At 39.5% G+C, this 20,789-nt stretch overlaps 1 pseudogene; it reads left to right on the top strand.

The window, feature by feature from the left end:
- Window positions 1-12,823: 12,823 nt before the first annotated feature.
- LOC126076295 (uncharacterized) overlaps window positions 12,824-20,789 on the top strand; it is an 84,734-nt pseudogene continuing 76,768 nt past the window's right edge.

The following is a 20,789-nucleotide window of genomic DNA, read 5'->3' on the forward strand; positions in this document are numbered from 1 at the left end:
AGTGTGAATAAATGTGACCCCATTTTATATAGACACTGAGGTTGGTACAGAACAGACATTCAAAAAATTGTCGCTATTTTTATAGGACTTGATAACTGATTGGATTTGGATGACTGAGGGAGACAGGAGATTCACAGAAGATGCCAAGATCTTGACCTGAATAATGTGGGAGAAGGAGGGCACACTGATCAAAACTATGCACGTCAACAAAATGAGTTCCTTTGGGGTCAAGTTTTGGTGCTGCTAAAACAAGAGGGCTGATGAGTTCTGGAGAGTGGAATGGTTAAGAATAATGACTACGTAAGTATAAAGTGCTGCATATTTATAATGTTAAGCAGTGGGGGGTCCTGAAGTTCAGGGAACAGATTATTTATAGGAACTGGATCCTTGTGGTTGAAGGAAGACTAATGAAAGTCTTGTGGTGAGTCATAGGCTTTATTCTTTCCTTATTAATTGCTGACTCCAAAAAAGTGGCCTTCCCATGCATTGATGTTGGGATTTTTGTAAGTGAGCAAATGTAACAAATCTTTAGCCATAGTTTGAGATGTGACAAAATAGTAAATGCTCAATTTATATTTAGAAGGTTATTATAGTTATTTTTTTTTTAATTTTGGAAACAAACTAGTTTTCCCTCTTTGACTCTTCAGTTTCACTGAATAGTGGGGGAGGGGTGCAGACACTATAAAAAAAAAAAAAAAAAGACACTATGATCCATCTTTTCTCACACTTTCTGTTTGTTCCCCTCCTCTGCCCCTCAATCTCCCAGCATTACCATTTATAAACACTCCTGGTGGGGAAAAAAAGAAAAAGCCTAGAAATTCTGTTCCTTAATTCTGAGAGATAAAAAGTCTAAAATTTAAGAGTCTGATTCACGGGAACTCCATTCCTTTGTTGTTATTTACATTTTAGTTCTACAGGCGTCTGTTCAAGTGAGCCTTCACAAGTTAATTAAAAAGTATAAAATAGAGGCGGAGCCAAGATGGCGGACTAGGCAGACGCTACCTCGGATCCCTCTTACAACAAAGACACGGAAAAACAAGTGAATCGATCACATACATAACAATCTACGAACCCTGAACAACAAACACAGATTTAGAGACGGAGAACGAACTAATACGGGGAAGCAGCGATTGTTTCCAGAGCCTGGAGCCAGCATACCAGTCAGGTACGGCACAAGCACAGAGACCTGCTCCACCCCCCTGAACTAACCCCGGGAGGGGGACTAGCCGGTTCCACGGGCGGCGTGGGACGCAGCCGTTAGGAGAAGTCCCCGGGAGGCAGTGACTGATCTTGGAGCAGAAAGAGTAGCATCCGAGCCAGGGAACCGTCCCACAGGGATTTGGACTGCACGCAGGTACGCCATAAACACGGAGAGTTGCTCCACCCCCTGAACTAACCCCGGGAAGGTGACCATCCGGGTCGCGCGGGCGGCGTGGGACGCAGCCGGTAGGAGAAGTCCCCGGGAGGCAGCGACTGGTATTGGAGCGGGGAGAACAGCGTTCCAGCCGGGACACTCGGTCGCGGCCCAAGCACGGGGAGCTACTCCACCCATCTGAACTAACCCCGGGAGGGGGCCCACCTGGTTCACGGGGGCGGCACGGCCACGCGGCTGGAGGGACGAGAAGTCCCCGGGAGGCAGCGACTGATTTTGGAGTCGAGAGTGCACCGTCCCAGTAGGGGAGCCTTGACGCTGGGCGTGGGGCTGGAAGCAGAGGATCTGACCGTGACTCCAGCGGGCCAGACCCCCCGGGGGCAATCTCCACACAGACAGCACACATAGGCGACGCGCCCACGGGAATCTCAGATATAAGAGTCATTCCAAGCAAGACAAGCAACTCTGGCTATATTCTGAGGTGCTACTCTCCTATCTCTCTGTTCCCTCCCCCACCCTCCCCAGGCGGCTTCATTAACATCTGAATAGCCTGAGCCAGAGGGAGAACTCTGATAGGGATCTGACTGCAGTTTTTTTTTAGCGGATTTTCTGGAAAAACTAGTTTCCCAGTGATGGCTCGGAGACAACAATCCATATCAAACCACTTAAAGAAGCAGACCGTGACAGCTTCTCCAACTCCCCAAACAAAAGAATCAAAATCTTTCCCAAATGAAGATACAATTTTGGAATTATCAGATACAGAATATAAAAAACTAATTTACAGAATGCTTAATGATATCACAAATGAAATTAGGATATCTGCAGAAAAAGCCAAGGAACACACTGATAAAACTGTTGAAGAACTCAAAAAGATTATTCAAGAACATACTGGAAAAATTAATAAGTTGCAAGAATCCATAGAGAGACAACATGTAGAAATCCAAAAGATTAACAATAAAATAACAGAATTAGACAACACACTAGGAAGTCAGAGGAGCAGACTCGAGCAATTAGAATGCAGACTGGGACATCTGGAGGACCAGGGAATCAACACCAACATAGCTGAAAAAAAATCAGATAAAAGAATTAAAAAAAATGAAGAAACCCTAAGAATTATGTGGGACTCTATCAAGAAGGATAACCTGCGGGTGATTGGAGTCCCAGAACAGGGAGGGGGGACAGAAAACACAGAGAAAATAGTTGAAGAACTTCTGACAGAAAACTTCCCTGACATCATGAAAGACGAAAGGATATCTATCCAAGATGCTCATCGAACCCCATTTAAGATTGATCCAAAAAGAAAAACACCAAGACATATTATCATCAAACTCACCAAAACCAAAGATAAACAGAAAATTTTAAAAGCAGCCAGGGAGAAAAGAAAGGTTTCCTTCAAGGGAGAATCAATAAGAATATGTTCTGACTACTCAGCAGAAACCATGCAGGCAAGAAGGGAATGGGACGACATATACAGAACACTGAAGGAGAAGAACTGCCAACCAAGGATCATATATCCAGCAAAACTCTCTCTGAAATATGAAGGCGAAATTAAGATATTTACAGACAAACACAAGTTTAGAGAATTTGCAAAAACCAAACCAAAGCTACAAGAAATACTAAAGGATATTGTTTGGTCAGAGAACCAATAATATCAGATATCAGCACAACACAAGGTCACAAAACAGAACGTCCTGATATCAACTCAAATAGGGAAATCACAAAAACAAACAAATTAAGATTAATTAAAAAAAAAAATACACATAACAGGGAATCATGGAAGTCAATAGGTAAAAGATCACAATAATCAAAAAGAGGGACTAAATACAGGAGGCATTGAACTGCCATATGGAGAGTGATACAAGGCGATATAGAACAATACAAGTTAGGTTTTTACTTAGAAAAATAGGGGTATATAATGAGGTAACCACAAAAAGGTATAACAACTCTATAACTCAAGACAAAAACCAAGAAAAACGTAACGACTCAACTAACATAAAGTCAAACACTATGAAAGTGAGGATCTCACAATTTACTAAGAAAAACGCCTCAGCACAAAAAAGTATGTGGAAAAATGAAATTGTCAACAACACACATAAAAAGGCATCAAAATGACAGCACTAAAAACTTATTTATCTATAATTACCCTGAATGTAAATGGACTAAATGCACCAATAAAGAGACAGAGAGTCACAGACTGGATAAAGAAACACGATCCATCTATATGCTGCCTACAAGAGACACACCTTAGACTTAGAGACACAAACAAACTAAAACTCAAAGGATGGAAAAAAGTATATCAAGCAAACAATAAGCAAAAAAGAAGAGGAGTAGCAATATTAATTTCTGACAAAATAGACTTTAGACTTAAATCCACCACAAAGGATAAAGAAGGACACTATATAATGATAAAAGGGACAATTGATCAGGAAGACATAACCATATTAAATATTTACGCACCCAATGACAGGGCTGCAAGATATATAAATCAAATTTTAACAGAACTGAAAAGCGAGATAGATACCTCCACAATTATAGTAGGAGACTTCAACACACCCCTTTCGGAGAAGGACAGGACATCCAGTAAGAAGCTCAACAGAGACACGGAAGATCTAATTACAACAATCAACCAACTTGACCTCATTGACTTATACAGAACTCTCCACCCAACTGCTGCAAAATATACTTTTTTTTCTAGCGCACATGGAACATTCTCTAGAATAGACCACATATTAGGTCATAAAACAAACCTTTGCAGAGTCCAAAACATCGAAATATTACAAAGCATCTTCTCAGACCACAAGGCAATAAAACTAGAGATCAATAACAGAAGAACGAGGGAAAAGAAATCAAATACTTGGAAAATGAACAATACCCTCCTGAAAAAAGACTGGGTTATAGAAGACATCAAGGAGGGAATAAGGAAATTCATAGAAAGCAACGAGAATGAAAATACTTCCTATCAAAACCTCTGGGACACAGCAAAAGCAGTGCTCAGAGGCCAATTTATATCAATAAATGCACACATACAAAAAGAAGAAAGAGCCAAAATCAGAGAACTGTCCCTACAACTTGAACAAATAGAAAGTGAGCAACAAAAGAATCCATCAGGCACCAGAAGAAAACAAATAATAAAAATTAGAGCTGAACTAAATGAATTAGAGAACAGAAAAACAATTGAAAGAATTAACAAAGCCAAAAGCTGGTTCTTTGAAAAAATTAACAAAATTGATAAACCATTGGCTAGACTGACTAAAGAAATACAGGAAAGGAAACAAATAACCCGAATAAGAAATGAGAAGGACCACATCACAACAGAACCAAATGAAATTAAAAGAATCATTTCAGATTATTATGAAAAATTGTACTCTAACAAATTTGAAAACCTAGAAGAAATGGATGAATTCCTTGAAAAACACTACCTACCTAAACTAACACATTCAGAAGCAGAACAACTAAATAGACCCATAACAAAAAAAGAGATTGAAACGGTAATCAAAAAACTCCCAACAAAAAAAAGTCCTGGCCCGGACGGCTTCACTGCAGAGTTCTACCAAATTTTCAGAGAAGAGTTAACACCACTACTACTAAAGGTATTCCAAAGCATAGAAAATGACGGAATACTACCCAACTCATTCTATGAAGCCACCATCTCCCTGATACCAAAACCAGGTAAAGACATTACAAAAAAAGAAAATTATAGACCTATATCCCTCATGAACATTGATGCAAAAATCCTCAACAAAATTCTAGCCAATAGAATCCAACAACACATCAAAAAAATAATTCACCCTGATCAAGTGGGATTTATACCAGGTATGCAAGGCTGGTTTAATATCAGAAAAACCATTAATGTAATCCATCACATAAATAAAACAAAAGACAAAAACCACATGATCTTATCAATTGATGCAGAAAAGGCATTTGACAAAGTCCAACACCCATTTATGATAAAAACTCTTACCAAAATAGGAATTGAAGGAAAATTCCTCAACATAATAAAGGGCATCTATGCAAAGCCAACAGCCAATATCACTCTAAATGGAGAGAACCTGAAAGCATTTCCCTTGAGAACGGGAACCAGACAAGGATGCCCTTTATCACCGCTCTTATTCAACATCGTGTTGGAAGTCTTAGCCAGGGCAATCAGGCTAGACAAAGAAATAAAAGGTATCCGGATTGGCAAGGAAGAAGTAAAGTTATCACTATTTGCAGATGACATGATTATATACACAGAAAACCCTAAGGAATCCTCCAGAAAACTACTGAAACTAATAGAAGAGTTTGGCAGAGTCTCAGGTTATAAAATAAACATACAAAAATCACTTGGATTCCTCTACATCAACAAAAAGAACACCGAAGAGGAAATAACCAAATCAATACCATTCACGGTAGCCCCCAAGAAGATAAGATACTTAGGAATAAATCTTACCAAGGATGTAAAAGACCTATACAAAGAAAACTACAAAGCTCTACTACAAGAAATTCAAAAGGACATACTTAAGTGGAAAAACATACCTTGCTCATGGATAGGAAGACTTAACATAGTAAAAATGTCTATTCTACCAAAAGCCATCTATACATTTAACGCACTTCCGATCCAAATTCCAATGTCATATTTTAAGGGGATAGAGAAACAAATCACCAATTTCATATGGAAGGGAAAGAAGCCCCGGATAAGCAAAGCACTACTGAAAAAGAAGAAGAAAGTGGGAGGCCTCACCTTACCTGACTTCAGAACCTATTATACAGCCACAGTAGTCAAAACAGCCTGGTATTGGTACAACAACAGACACATAGACCAATGGAACAGAATTGAGAACCCAGACATAGATCCATCCACGTATGAGCAGCTGATATTTGACAAAGGACCAGTGTCAATTAACTGGGGAAAAGACAGCCTTTTTAACAAATGGTGCTGGCATAACTGGATATCCATTTGCAAAAAAATGAAACAGGACCCATACCTCACACCATGCACAAAAACTAACTCCAAGTGGATCAAAGACCTAAACATAAAGACTAAAACGATAAAGATCATGGAAGAAAAAATTGGGACAACCCTAGGAGCCCTAATACAAGGTATAAACAGAATACAAAACATTACCAAAAATGATGAAGAGAAACCCGATAACTGGGAGCTCCTAAAAATCAAACACCTATGCTCATCTAAAGACTTCACCAAAAGAGTAAAAAGACCACCTACAGATTGGGAAAGAATTTTCAGCTATGACATCTCCGACCAGCGCCTGATCTCTAAAATCTACATGATTCTGTCAAAACTCAACCACAAAAAGACAAACAACCCAATCAAGAAGTGGGCAAAGGATATGAACACACATTTCTCTAAAGAAGATATTCAGGCAGCCAACAGATACATGAGAAAATGCTCTCGATCATTAGCCATTAGAGAAATGCAAATTAAAACTACGATGAGATTCCATCTCACACCAGCAAGGCTGGCATTAATCCAAAAAACACAAAATAATAAATGTTGGAGAGGCTGCGGAGAGATTGGAACTCTCATACACTGCTGGTGGGAATGTAAAATGGTAAAACCACTTTGGAAATCTATCTGGCGTTATCTTAAACAGTTAGAAATAGAACTACCATACAACCCAGAAATCCCACTCCTCGGAATATACCCTAGAGATACAAGAGCCTTCATACAAACAGATATATGCACACCCATGTTTATTGCAGCTCTGTTTACAATAGCAAAAAGTTGGAAGCAACCAAGGTGTCCATCAACGGATGAATGGGTAAATAAATTGTGGTATATTCACACAATGGAATACTACGCATCGATAAAGAACAGTGACGAATCTCTGAAACATTTCATAACATGGAGGAACCTGGAAGGCATTATGCTGAGCAAAATGAGTCAGAGGCAAAAGGACAAATACTGTATAAGACCACTATTATAAGATCTTGAGAAATAGTAAACCTGAGAAGAACACATACTTTTGTGGTTACGAGGGGGGGAGGGAGGGAGGGTGGGAGAGGGTTTTTTTATTGATTAATCAGTAGATAAGAACTGCTTTAGGTGAAGGGAAAGACAACACTCAATACATGGAAGGTCAGCTCAATTGGACTGGACCAAAAGCAAAGAAGTTTCCGGGATAAAATGAATGCTTCAAAGCACAGCGGAGCAAGCGCGGGGGTCTGGGGAACATGGTTTGCGGGGACTTCTAAGTCAATTGGCAAAATAATTCTATTATGAAATCATTCTGCATCCCACTTTGAAATGTGGCGTCTGGGGTCTTAAATGCTAACAAGCAGCCATCTAAGATGCAGCAATTGGTCTCAACCCACCTGGAGCAAAGGAAAATGAAGAACACCAAGCCCACATGACAACTAAGAGCCCAAGAGACAGAAAGGGCCACATGAACAAGAGACCTACATCATCCTGAGACCAGAAGAACTAGTTGGTGCCCGGCCACAATCGATGACTGCCCTGACAGGGAGCTCAGCAGAGGACCCCTGAGGGAGCAGGAGAGCAGTGGGATGCAGACCCCAAATTCTCATAAGAAGACCAAACTTAATGGTCTGACTGAGACTGGAGGAATCCCGGCGGCCATGCTCTCCAGACCTTCTGTTGACACAGGACAGGAACCAAAAGAAAAAAAATAAATAAATAAAAAGTATAAAATAGAGACTTCTAACTCAGTGTGTAAAGAAGTGAGCAAGCTTTACCTATTACCTGCAGACTATTTGGTTCATCTGAAGTGTACATGTGGGTGTCTGAGACTCAGGAGAGACCCTTGTTACTGAGCATCCATTCCTTTCTCTCATAAAACATATGACTAAAAATCTCACTTTCTACTCTATGGCTTTGAGGGTGTGTGGAAAGTGTGCATGACTCTTCGACTGGTGCTAAGTGGTTCCAACTCAAAGCAACCCTATGTATATCAGAATGAAACACTGCCTGGTCCTGTGCCAGCCCTATGGTCATTGCTATGTTTGAGCCCACTGTTGCAGCCACTGTGCCAATCTATCCCAATGAGGGTCCTCCTCTTTTTTGCTGACCCTCTGCTTTACCAAGTGTGATGTCCTTCTCCAGGGACTGATCTCTCCTGATAACATGTCCAAAGTATGTGAGACATAGTCTCGCCATCCTTGCTTCTAAGGAGCATTCTGGTTGTACTTCTTCCAAGACAGATTTGTTTGTTCTTTTGGCAGTCCATTCAATATTCTTTGCCAACACCATAATTTGAAGTTGTCAATTCTTCTTTGGTCTTCCTTATTCATCGTCCAGCTTTCACTTGCATATGAAGTGACTGAAAACACCATGGCTTGGGTCAGGAGCACCTTAGTCTTCAAGGTGACATGTTTGCTTTTCAATACTTCAAAGAGGTCTTTTGCAGCAGCTGTTGTTGTTGTTAGGTGCCAATGAGTAGGTTCCGACTCATAGAGGCAGGAAAAAGGAGACTATTGAAAGTTTGAGAAGGCCCCAACAGAAAATGATGTTGGAGGAATCTCAAGAGCAAAAGAAGATCTAAAGGTTGAAAACAGAATTAAGTCCATGGGAGGGGATTAAGCGTGGGGATGTGGTGTGATGTGGGGCTAGGATTAAGGCATTTCAGAAAATGAACTAAGGGAGAAATTAGAATAGGCAAAGTGTAGAATTTTTAATAATGTGAATATTTTGTTTTAAATCATTTCTTATAGTAGTATGAATATAAAAATAAGGAAGATGATATCCAACAGACTTTTTAATAGGTGACTATATATTTATTATAATGTTTATTAAGTTATCATAAAAGCAAAATAATCCAGGAAGACAAGCTTATCTCTTAATTATAAGAGGCTTTCTTTCTTTCTTTAATGAGTCATGCTGAGATGAGAGACCTTAAAACAGAATATTTAGCAAGCCATAAAGGGTTTTCCACCAGACAGAATTTGCGTCATTTAAATGTCTGCTCTTCAAATGCAGTGAAATATTTCATGTTATCAGTGATCCAGTGAAAACTTGCCCCCAAGTCTGAAACAGAAAGTAATGCTAGTACCTTTGCATGAGTTGCCAGCATCTCTGTTTGTCGTTCATAACTTTGTCCCCTGGGGTTGAATAATTAATTTAATGTCAACCTTTCTTTTCTTTTTCATCAGCAACAAACCTAGAGTATAACCAGGCGGCTGAACATTATTAATAATTATCACGTCCTGTTGATAATGAGCATACACTTGAAAGGCTCATAAAATAGCAAATTTTTGTTGAATGACACCCTTCCCACATATTCCTCAGCCTACTTCCATCCAGCTTCCACCCCCATCATTCCTGAAATGGCTCCTAAGGTCACCAATAATCCTTAGGGCCTCACATTTAAAGGACACCGTTCAGTCCTCATTTTACTTGACGTCTCAGCAGATTTCACAACAGCTAGTCATTCTATCCTTAAAACAATCTTTTCCCTTGTCTTCTGGGACAAAGCCACTCTCGTGGGTTTTTCTTTCCTCCTCCCCTTCTCAGACTCCTTTTTGCTCGTTCGTTTTACTCTACCCATATTGTGGAGTTCCTCAAGGCTTGTTTCTAGGTAGCTTTCTGTTTTCATCCTATACTCTCCCACATTGCTGCAATTATTATCTATATGGCAGTGACTCACTAATTTATATTTTCAGTTTTGGCCGAGTCTTCTTAGTCTTAGACCTGTATATGTGGCCGACTTGATACCTTCACCTGGCGATCTGAAGAGCACCCTAATACAACATGTCCGAAACCTAACTCATGATTTGACCTGAAACTTCCTTCAGTGCTCCTTATCCCAGCAAGTGGCACCATCACTCATAGAGATTCAAAAGTCAGAAATCTAGATATCATTCTTTACCAAATCTAATCCTGTCCACTCTCCATCTTCTTGTCATCACCGTGGTCAAAGCTACCATCATTCTTGCTTGGACTAATGCAGTTCCCTCTGAACTTTCTCCCAGACATTCATTCTAGCTCTTTATAATCTGTTATTTTAACTGCCACCCAAGCAATCTTTTTTAATGTAAAATTTATCACATCAATATTCTGCTCAAAATCCTTGAAAGACTTCCCATTTTTCTTAGGATAAAGACCAAAATCCTAATCTCCTGACACTTCCCATCATTTTTCCAAGCTTCCAGTGACTCAGCCATATGGCCCTTGTTTCATTCCTTTGGATGTATCATGTTCCCTCCTTACCTTTGCATATACCTGTCTCTCTACCTGGAATGCTTCCTCCTCTGCATGTCACTTAACTCATTTCTACTCACTCATCAGATTTCATATCTACTGTCATGGTCTCATGGAAATTTCCATGTTGCCTGCAATATAATAGATCTCTGTTCTTTTCTTTTGTAGAACTTGCTGGGGTTTGCAAATCTCTATTTATGGAATTATTTGCTTAGCGTATATCTTCTTCGCTAGACTACAAGCTCTATGACAGCAGAGATTTTTTTCTTTCTTTCTTGTTTTCTGCTGGTCATTGTATACCTAGTGCCGAGCACAGTGTCTGACACATAATTGATGTTTGATATTTACTTGTCGAATTAACGAAGAGGTTATTTTCTATTTTGTTTTCTGGCTCAAGCAAAAGGAAAAAGAATAAATTTTTTATGCTATGAGTCTTTAAATGAATACAAATTTGTAAAGCATGAGCATGTTAGGGAATGTACTAAAATAACTTTACCCACAATATGGATTGAATTGTTTCTCCCAGTAATATATATTGGAGTTCTGAACCCTGTACCTATGGATGTGATCCTGTATGGAAATAGTGCTTTTCTTTGATTATGTTATGAGGACGTAGCTGAGTAGGGTAGCATTATGAATTGAATTGTGTGCCCCCAAAATGTGTCAACTTGGCTAGGCCATGATTCCCAGTATTGTGTGATTGTCCACCATTTTGTCATCTGATGTGATTTTCCTATGTATTATAAATCCTACCTCTACTATGTTAACGAGGCAGGATGTAAAAAACGGTGTGGCAGCTTGTCTGCCCTCCTCTAACTTCACAAGGAAGAAGGAGAATCAAGATCAACAGCCCAAGGCCCATTCCTATAAGGCAGAGGTCAGATACGCCTCCTCTGTCTGCCATCTTTACCAATTCTGACACCAACCATCCCTCCCATGGCACTGTCTACTTCTCTGCTGGGTGTGATAATTTATTGCAATGGTCACACAGAACCCACAGACAGTACTCACAATTATGGGGTTTACTAGGGAAGTAACAGTTACAATTCAGGCTCAGGAACACTCAGGATACAGTTCTCCCATCAGGACAGCCTCTTCCCAGCTGTGCTCACATGCATGCCTCTCCCTGGCTCTCAGCCTCTGCCCATAGGCACTTTGCTTTCTCTCTCTGTGGCCCGGAAACTCACCATGCTGTGTCCTGCTGCCACGTCTCTGCATTTAGTGTTACATCTCTTTCTCTCTGTCTCCTGGATCCAGGATCTTCTTAACACAGAGATCTCGGGTTCAAAGGACATGCTGGCTCCCGGCTCTTCTTCCTTGGTGGTGATAGAATCTTCTATTTCCTACCTCTGGAGTAGCTTGTTTCAAGCTCAGCAGGGTGACAAAACTGACCAGTCCCTTTGATGGGCCACAATTATCCAATCAAATAGTCACACCCAGTCACCTGGGTGGGAATTACAAGACCAAAGCTAGAAAGGCCACACATGAAAGTGATCAATCACACCACACAGGATTGGAAGCAATTATGTTAATGAGACAGGACTCAATCTACAAGATGAGGTTGTGTCCCTAAGTCAATCTCTTTTGAGATACAAAAGAGAGAAGTGAGTAGAGAGACAGGGGCCTCATGCCACCAAGAATGAAGAACCAAAAGGGGAGTGCATTCTTTGGATCTGCGGTCCCTGTGCTGAGAAGCTCCTAATCCAGGGGAAGATTGATGACCAACAGAGAGAGAAAGCCTTCCCCTGGAGCTAGCACCCTGAATTCAGACTTCTAGCCCCCTGGACTGTGAGAGAACAAATTTCCCTTTGTTAAAGCCATCCCCTTGTGGTATTTCGGTTATGGCAGCATTAGATAACTAAGACAGCTAGGTTCTAAACCATATCACTTTTGAGTTAAAAAAAGAGCAGAATAGATATAGACACAGACACATACACGGGAGAACAGATGCCAAGAAAGACTAAGGAATGCCAAGGAACTGGAAAGGACCCTGCTCTAGAGTTGATGCCCTGACTTGGACTCCTAGCCTTCAAAACTGTGATCCAATAAATTCTTTTTCTTTAAAGCCACTCATGGTATTTTTGTCGTTGTTGTTATTGTTATTGCAACACTAGCAAACTAAGACACCACGGCCAGTGAGAAGACATTAAATCTAGATAGCATCCAGTCTAGAATTTCCTCTAAGATAGAAGTACATTTTTCTGTAGCCTTTAAGGAGCCAACTTCTATTTTAACTATTATTGTTCCTTTGCTGTGGTCCACAGATCAATGTCTGATGGAGAAGGGTGGTGATAGCAATGTGGGTGATGAGGAAGGAGCTTTGGCACAGTGAGCCGTATGCAGTTCCCAGCTCCACCTGCTTCGAAAAGGAATGTGGTTGTGCATGCAGCCAGAGGGAGGGTGAGTCGAGGCCACTAGAGACAAAGATAAGGTGACTGTTTAAAAAGCACTTCACAATTATTCCTTCATCCAACCTGAAGTGAAACATGTAGAGTGTCCAAACTGCAGTACTGTGATCGCATCGATAGAAAAGTCAAAGACTAAAAGTTGGAATCTGCAGGTGTTTCCTTTTAGTTTTTTGCCTCCAGGGAAAAACCAAAAGTAAATAAAAATTATGGTTATTCCACTGGCACCAGAATATGACGTTTTTATTTTTAGATTGCTGCATTTCAGTTAAGCTGTAAAGGATGAAGGTTGGAGCAAAAATGTTACAAAAGAGAACTATCCTTTCTGAATTTCCTGCTTATTTTAATAAGCTATCTTCAATGTGGATTTAATATTCAGAATCTGAATTCTTATAGCAGAACTTCAGCACAGACTTGCATAAGAGAGAACAGACTCCTGTATTTCAAATAACTTTGGTATAGCTGGCCTTGCAGTTTGGTCTGTTTTCTTTTTCAAGGTAAGAGATCTGTTTTTGTTCTGTTTATTTTGTTTTAGTTCTGCTATGAGGAAATGAGGTATATAAGTTAATTATTTTAATCCCAATAAATGATAACAAACTGTAACTACATGATACTCTCCCCAACTGGTCAATTTCCTTAAACAGTCTGTAAACAAGATTTTTTTTTTTTTTTTGGAGATTTGTAAACAAAAGGCCTAAATTGTTCCTCACGGAGGTGGATTGCTTCACAATCATGCTATCCTAGAGAAAATCTGAAACTGAACGAGATACCAACTCTCTTCATATTATATCCCAGAAGGCATTACTAGAATTTCAAAAGATTTAAAACAGTTGTTCAGACCCTCAAGAAACTATGCGAAATTATTACAATATTACCATTTTTACCCCTCAGGGTTACTTTTCTTTATGAGCCTCAGATTTGGTATAAAATCTCATAAAACTTTGTGAGAAAATCTCATAAAATAATCGTTGTCTTAGGGAACATGGATTCCCAAATTAACATCATGCATGTTTTTCATGAAGGACTCAATAATTTACCTTTCCAAGTGTAAAATTAAAAAAAAAAAAAGCAAGCAAACAAAAGCAACTTCCCTCATCTGTTTCCCAACCTCTTTCTCTATCTCACAGTTGTATTTATTGCAAGTGTTGTCTACATTTGCTGTTTCCTTTCATCACATAACATCCACTCCTCAACCACTGCAGTCTGGATTCTATCCTCATCATTCCACAGAAATGGCTTTTGCCAAGTTACCACTGGTCCCTCTTGGCTGAATGCAATGGGCACTTCTCAGCCTTTGCGTCATTCGACCCTCTGCAGCACTGGATACTCTTGACCACTTCCTACCTGGGTTTCTATTAATCTGCATCTACAATATTTTCTTCTTTCCTTTATGGCCACTGTGTCTCAGTCGTTGTTTAGGCTCTTCTTCTTCTATTTGTCCCTTAAATGTTGGTATTTGTTGGGATTCTGCCACTGGTCTGCTTCTCTTCTCTCTCTGTAATCTGTGTGATTTCATTGGCACACATATATTGGCTAATGTTTTCTAAACCTACCTTCAGACCAGATCTTCCTCCTGAGCTTAAGATTTCCTAACAACTCTACATTTTAGGTGAGACATCTCAAATATACCATGAGTCCCTCAAAATCAGTGTGTCCAAAACTGAAATCGCCACTTTCTCTCTCAAACCTGCTTCTCATCTTTCGTTGGTGACCCAGATTGTGGTACCATTTTTCTCCCAGCCATTAAAGTCCGAAACCTGGGAGACATCCTTGATTCCCTATTCCTCTCCTAACCTGAATCCCATCTCTTGATCTGCACAGACAAAACTCTAGGCCCTTTGGTCATCATCTCTCCCCTGACTTTCTGCAGGAGTGTTTTTTCCTTACGCACCTGTGAATGAACTTTGTGAAACATGAATTTGTTTATGTAACCTTCTTGATTAAGAGCCTGCAATATCTTCCCAAACTTTGTAGGGTAAAGTCCAGAGTGGCTGACAAGGCTCAGCGTGTTCCTCTGTGCTCAAGCCAAACGGGAAGCCTCTCAGACCTTCAAGTATGCTGAACAGTCTCCGGATCAAGATTAGATGTCACTCCTGGGAAGTCTTTCTAACCCCAAGCCTTCCTACAGCCATCATGGTACTTATCCCACTGCATTATAATTCTCTGCTTTCCCCACTGGTCCTCTGAAGGGTTAAGACCTTGTCCACCTAATTTACTGTGTATCCCTGCTGCCAACTACAGTGCCAGGAATAAAAAAAAAGTTGCCATCAAGTTAATTCTGACTCATGACAACCCTGTGAGTGTCAGCGTAGAGCTGTGTTCCACTGGGTTTGCAATGGCAGACCTTTTAGATCACGAGGTCTTTCTTCTGAGGCACTTCTGGGTGATTTGAAACTCAACCTTTATTTAGCAGCTGAGCACATTAACCATTGACATTACCCACGGACTCCACCTGCAATAGAGAAGCTAATAAATATTAGTTGACTGAATTCATAAATCCCCATAAATGAAGAAACCAGGGTTTGTAGTAATTAAGCCATTTGGCCAAGCAAATGCAGCCAGGGTTAGATTTTCCCGTTCTCATATATTTCCTTAAAAAAAAAAAAAACTCACATTATATAAAATTAAACACAATTGTTAGAAAACATCACTTAATTCTACATTATAACACATACAACTTAAAACAAATGAGAAAAACCAAGGAGGCTTAGTTATAAATGTTATACCCTGTAACCAACTTAAAGTTAGGTCTTTCTTCTAACTATTTATTGCCTTTGCCCTGCCGTGGGCTAACACAGCCTCTTTTACAGCTTCTAACTTTCCTCTTCAGTTTGTACTACTCAGCTGCTGGTTAGTCCACAGGTGTCAAATGCCACATTCTTCTCTTTGCTCACTCACTCCCAGCACTAGTGGTGCCCTCAAGATGCCTCCTGAACATTTTTAGCTTAATCCATCTATTTGTAAGCTCCGACTCCACTCTGAACTCTTGCTCACCTTGCCTGCCTCTGAGCTGCCTTTGAAGAGGAATGCATGTCGTGGGTCTGAATCTGCCCCAGCTGTTCCTAATTCCTTCGTTCCAACCACTCTGGCCCCAGAGCCCTGCTTGCTTCTTAAAGCAGGGGTTGCGCTGGGAAGAAGGGGGCACAGGCAGGAGCTTATCTCTGCCAGGGAGCCTTCTCCTCTCCTCCTGGCCTTGGGAAACTGCTGACCTAGTAGGTGACACAACTCAGTTGTCTTTTTTTTTTTCCAAAATAAAAATTACTCATGTTTAATAAAGAAAGATATGACTATGGAGAATTCAGGAAATAAATTCCATACACAGAAAATTTCACCAACCAATCACTCCTACCATTAAGATTTTGATATATTTTCTTCTAGTTTTTTTTTTTTTTTTGACCCATGTATAAAACTATGATTTTTGACATAGTTTTGGAGTCCTTGGGTGGTGTAAACAGCTAACGTGCTTGACTGCTAACCAAAAGGCACTTCAGAAGAGAGGCCTGGCAATCTGAAAAAAATCAACCAATGAAAACCCTATGGAGTGCAGTTATCCTCTGACACACATGCAATCACCATGAATCATAATCAAGTTAACAACTGGTTGGCTTTTTCCTCCCATTATGTGTGTAATTTCATATCTTTTATTTTCACTTAGCACTGTTATTAGTGCATTTTACGTAATATTCCGTTGAGTAGGTATGCCAGAGATTACCTGTTTTCCTCCTGTTACACTTTCAGACTGTTTCCATTGCCACTATGAAAAAATATCAGGGCAAATCCGATTTAAACATATAGAAGAAAAAATAAGTAAATAACTTTGTGATAAACCTTTCTAATAAAAAAAAAATCTAATACCCTGCCTTTATTTAGAATGTTTTCCTTAAGATCCATTTCCAAAGTGAACTTACCAAGTTAAAGAGAATGGATATTTGCAAAGATCTGTTTCATTTGCTCAAACTGCTTTTCAAACCTATACCAATTTATACTGCAACCGGCAATCTAGGAGAATGGGTGTTTTAGCCATCCTTGCTGAACTGTGGTATTATTATTTTAAAAAAATTTTCCCTAATTTTATAGATCAAGCATGGAAACATTTCTTTGATTTCCTAGAAAAGCTGAACATTTTCACAAATGTTAGCTTATTAATTGTATTTCTTCGATGAATTTTTTCCATGTCCCTTTGATCATTAATGGATTTGAGACTATTTTTCTTATCATTTTTATATCTCTTATTTAATAAAGAAGGTTAACTTTCATCTGATGCAAATGTGTTCCCTTTTTGTCGATTAAGTTTTGAATGTTTTAACTAGAGATTAAAATGTGTTTAATAAATCTATTTTTTTGTAATTTTACTAAGCTGAAGCTGAAAAAATATTTCTCATTCTGTACTCCCCCACACCGCCCAAATATTTAACAAGTATTCACTTCTATATCATCTTCTAAGATTTTATATCTTAATATTTTTACACATAACCCTTTAACACATCTGAGATTTATTCTGGTATAGAGCGTAAGGTGAGAATCTGTATTTAAAAAAAAAAAAAAAATAACCAGATGTCTCCAAGCCATTTAGGGAGCAATTTTTTTTCTTGTTCCTTTATTTGTGATCCTTTGTTAATCACATTTTCAATTCTCAAATATACTAAGATTCATTGTTGAACAATCTATTATGCTCCTTTGATTTATACTTGTTTTTTATGTGTATGTGTGTGTCATTAGTATTTAATGCATTTAAACTTAGTGTTCACTATTTTGGCTATGGTTTGTACTTATTTTACAAAATTAACAGAAAGCTTTCATTTAGTTTGGATTTGAATTAAATCTGTGTATTTACTGGAGGAAGGCGAGTTGCCATTGCATACAATATTTTGTCTTCCCTCCCAGAGCACAAAAAATCGTGTAGATTACGTTCCTATTAACAAAAATGTTAGTGTCATTTTCGATATTAGGTTACAAAGACTGTCACTTCTGTCTTGCTCTCTGGCTGGCTCACTTGGAGAAAAGTCAGCTGCCATACCGCGAGCCTCCTTTTGGAGACGGCAAAAAACTGAGGAAGACTTCAGCCAACAGCCAGTGAGGAACTGAAGCCTTCACTCCAATAATCCACAAGGAGCTGAATCCAGCCAGCAGCCCCTTGAATTTGGAAGCAAATCCTCTACTCATCTCTTTCCCCACTTGTCAAGCTTTGAGATTTGTGTTCTGGAAAGAAGAAGCAGGTTTGGTGAAAAGCTAGCCAGTCTTTGCCACAGTAAGGCTTCAATAAGTTGTACTTACTTTTCCATTCTCATTTTTTTTTTACTGCTTTCTTACACAGAAACTATTCTCCAGCCCAGTATACAGGTAGATTGTTAATTTCTCTCTCTCTCTCTTTCTACTCTTCCTTCCTTCCCTCCTTCCTTCCTTCCTTTCTTCTCTTCCTCCCTTCCTCTCTCTCTTCCTTCTTTCTCTCTTCTTTTCTCTCAATAAATATTTATTGAGTGCTATGTGCCAGTTGGAAACCCCGGTGGCATAGTGTTTTTTTTTTTTTTTTTATGTGCCAGTTGCTGATCTAGGCACTGGAATTAAAAACAAGAAAGAAAAACGATGTACAAAACACACAAAACCCCTGTCCTGGTGCAGTTTATGTTGTAGGGAAGTGGAGACGGACATTGTAAATATATGACGTGTCAAATTGTGATAGGTGTTATGGAAAAATATAAAGTAGATAAAGGGGACTAGGGAGTGCCAGGTGGGGTTATGGGTCTCTCATTATAAGTCAGGAAGGTTCTGCCTGAGAAGGTGATAGCTGAACAGAGATTTGAAAGAAGAGAGGCGAAGAGCCACTCAGCTATCAAGAGAAACAAGTTCCAAGTAAGGAAAGAAGCATGTATAAATAAAGCCCCCGAAGCAAGCATGTTGAACTCAGCAAGAATGTATCATATTCTAGATATTTACCAAAGGTAAAGCTCAAAAAATTTTCTTATGGATTGGGTATTGAGTGTGAGAAAATGAGGGACTCGAGGATGTTTCCAAGGTGTTTGGCCTGAGCAACTAGAGGAATCAATTGCCTTTTACCGAGATGGGGGAGCTGTGGGGGTTTTTATGGGGAGGGAGGATTAGGCGTTTGTTTTGTACATGAGTTTCTGGAATATGTGTTATCTTTCACCTTTGGCTCTTTGCATACACTGATCACTCATTCTAGAATGTTCTCTTGCGCACTCTTTGCCAGGCTAACACCTACAGGTTGTCCTATCCTTAGTGTAGTCCTCACTTGATTTAGCATCCCGTGTTTATCTAAGTTTGCCATTTGCCTTTGAGTCAACTCTGACTCATGGTGACCCATGTGTGTCATTCTAGAATTGTGCTCCATAGGGTTATCAATGGCTGATTTTTCAGAGGTAGATTGTCAGGCCTTTCTTCGGAGGTGCCTCTGGGCAGACTCAAACTTCCAACTGTTCAGTTAGCAGCCAGTCATGTTAATTGTTTGCACCATCCAGGGGCTCCTACCTAAGTTGTAGAACTGTTTCCTTACTTTCTTCCCAATTTCAATGCAGGCTTCTAGAGAACAGGAGTTAAATTTTATTTATTTATCTATATAAACCCAGTGGCTAGCACGGTCACCAAGCTGGTACTCAATAAAATGTTGAATGAATGAATAAATGTATAAAAGAAATTGAATAACTGAGATAATACAAAGAGTAAAGCATTTCCCAGATATGAAGCATGAAACGGCATGATGTATTTGGTGAACCCCAGGTAGATAAAAATTGCTGAGACCTAAATTATGCAGCTGTGTGGGTTGGTGAGAGTGGTGGGAAATCAAACTGGTGAGGTAAGAGTGGAAAGTGGAGGGGCTATAAAAAACCAGAACCAAATCCATTGCTGGCAAATCAGTTCTGACTTATAGAGACCCTATAGGATTTCCAAGCCTGTAATTTTTATGGAAGCAAACTGCCACATCTCTCTTCCATGGAGCGGCTGGTGGGTTCAAACTACTAACCTTTTGGTTAGCAGGCCAGCACTTAACCACTGCACCACCAGGGCTCCTTGGAGGGGCTACGGTCCATGCTAAAGTGCTTGGTAAATGTGTTGACTCACCGACACGAGTGAACAGAGCACTTAATATGTCTTAGATGATACGTCCTCTTGTTTCTGACTGAGAGATAGTACAGACATGCTACTTGTTTTAATTTTTTTCCCTTGTTTTAGTTTACTTGTTTTTCGATGTAAGTCTATTTTAGAGAAAGACATTTCTACCTAACCTATAGGATATTGTCTCCCTCCCCACCCCACCTTATGCTGAGAAACCCTGATGGCCTAGTGCTTAAGAGCTACTGTTGCTAATCAAAAAGTCTGGCAGGTTGAATCTACCAGGCACTCCTTGGAAATTCTAAGGGGCAGTTCTACTCTGTCCCACAGGGTAGCTAGGAGTCAGAATTGACTTGACGGCAACTGGTTTACCTTGTGCTGCAGAATTTTATTCATCTGCTTCATGCCAATTATCTCGTGTTTATTCATCTTTAAATAGTTAGAGAACAGTTAGGGTGTGCAGATGTCTCATGCTCTCCCACAATCCACTAAATTACTAGTGAATTGAAGCCTTTCAACATATTTATTGGTCATTTTTGTGTTGACTTGTCTGTGATCTTTGTTCATGTTTTTATTTGTATGATTATCATTCTTTATTGATTATCCAGAGCTCTTTATATATTAAAAGAAATAATTAACTTTTTAATAGGTTGTCATTAGATGTGACTGAATTATTTCTAGTATTTAGGAAAAAAAAAAAAGTATTTAGAGTCCCTGTTAAATTTACTGGGTTGAATTTAATATCTACCATCACCAATAAAACAGTTCCAAGGACAAACAGCTCAGTTGG

Source organism: Elephas maximus, chromosome 4 (genome assembly GCF_024166365.1).
Source record: "Elephas maximus indicus isolate mEleMax1 chromosome 4, mEleMax1 primary haplotype, whole genome shotgun sequence".
Classification (NCBI taxonomy): Eukaryota; Metazoa; Chordata; class Mammalia; order Proboscidea; family Elephantidae; genus Elephas; species Elephas maximus.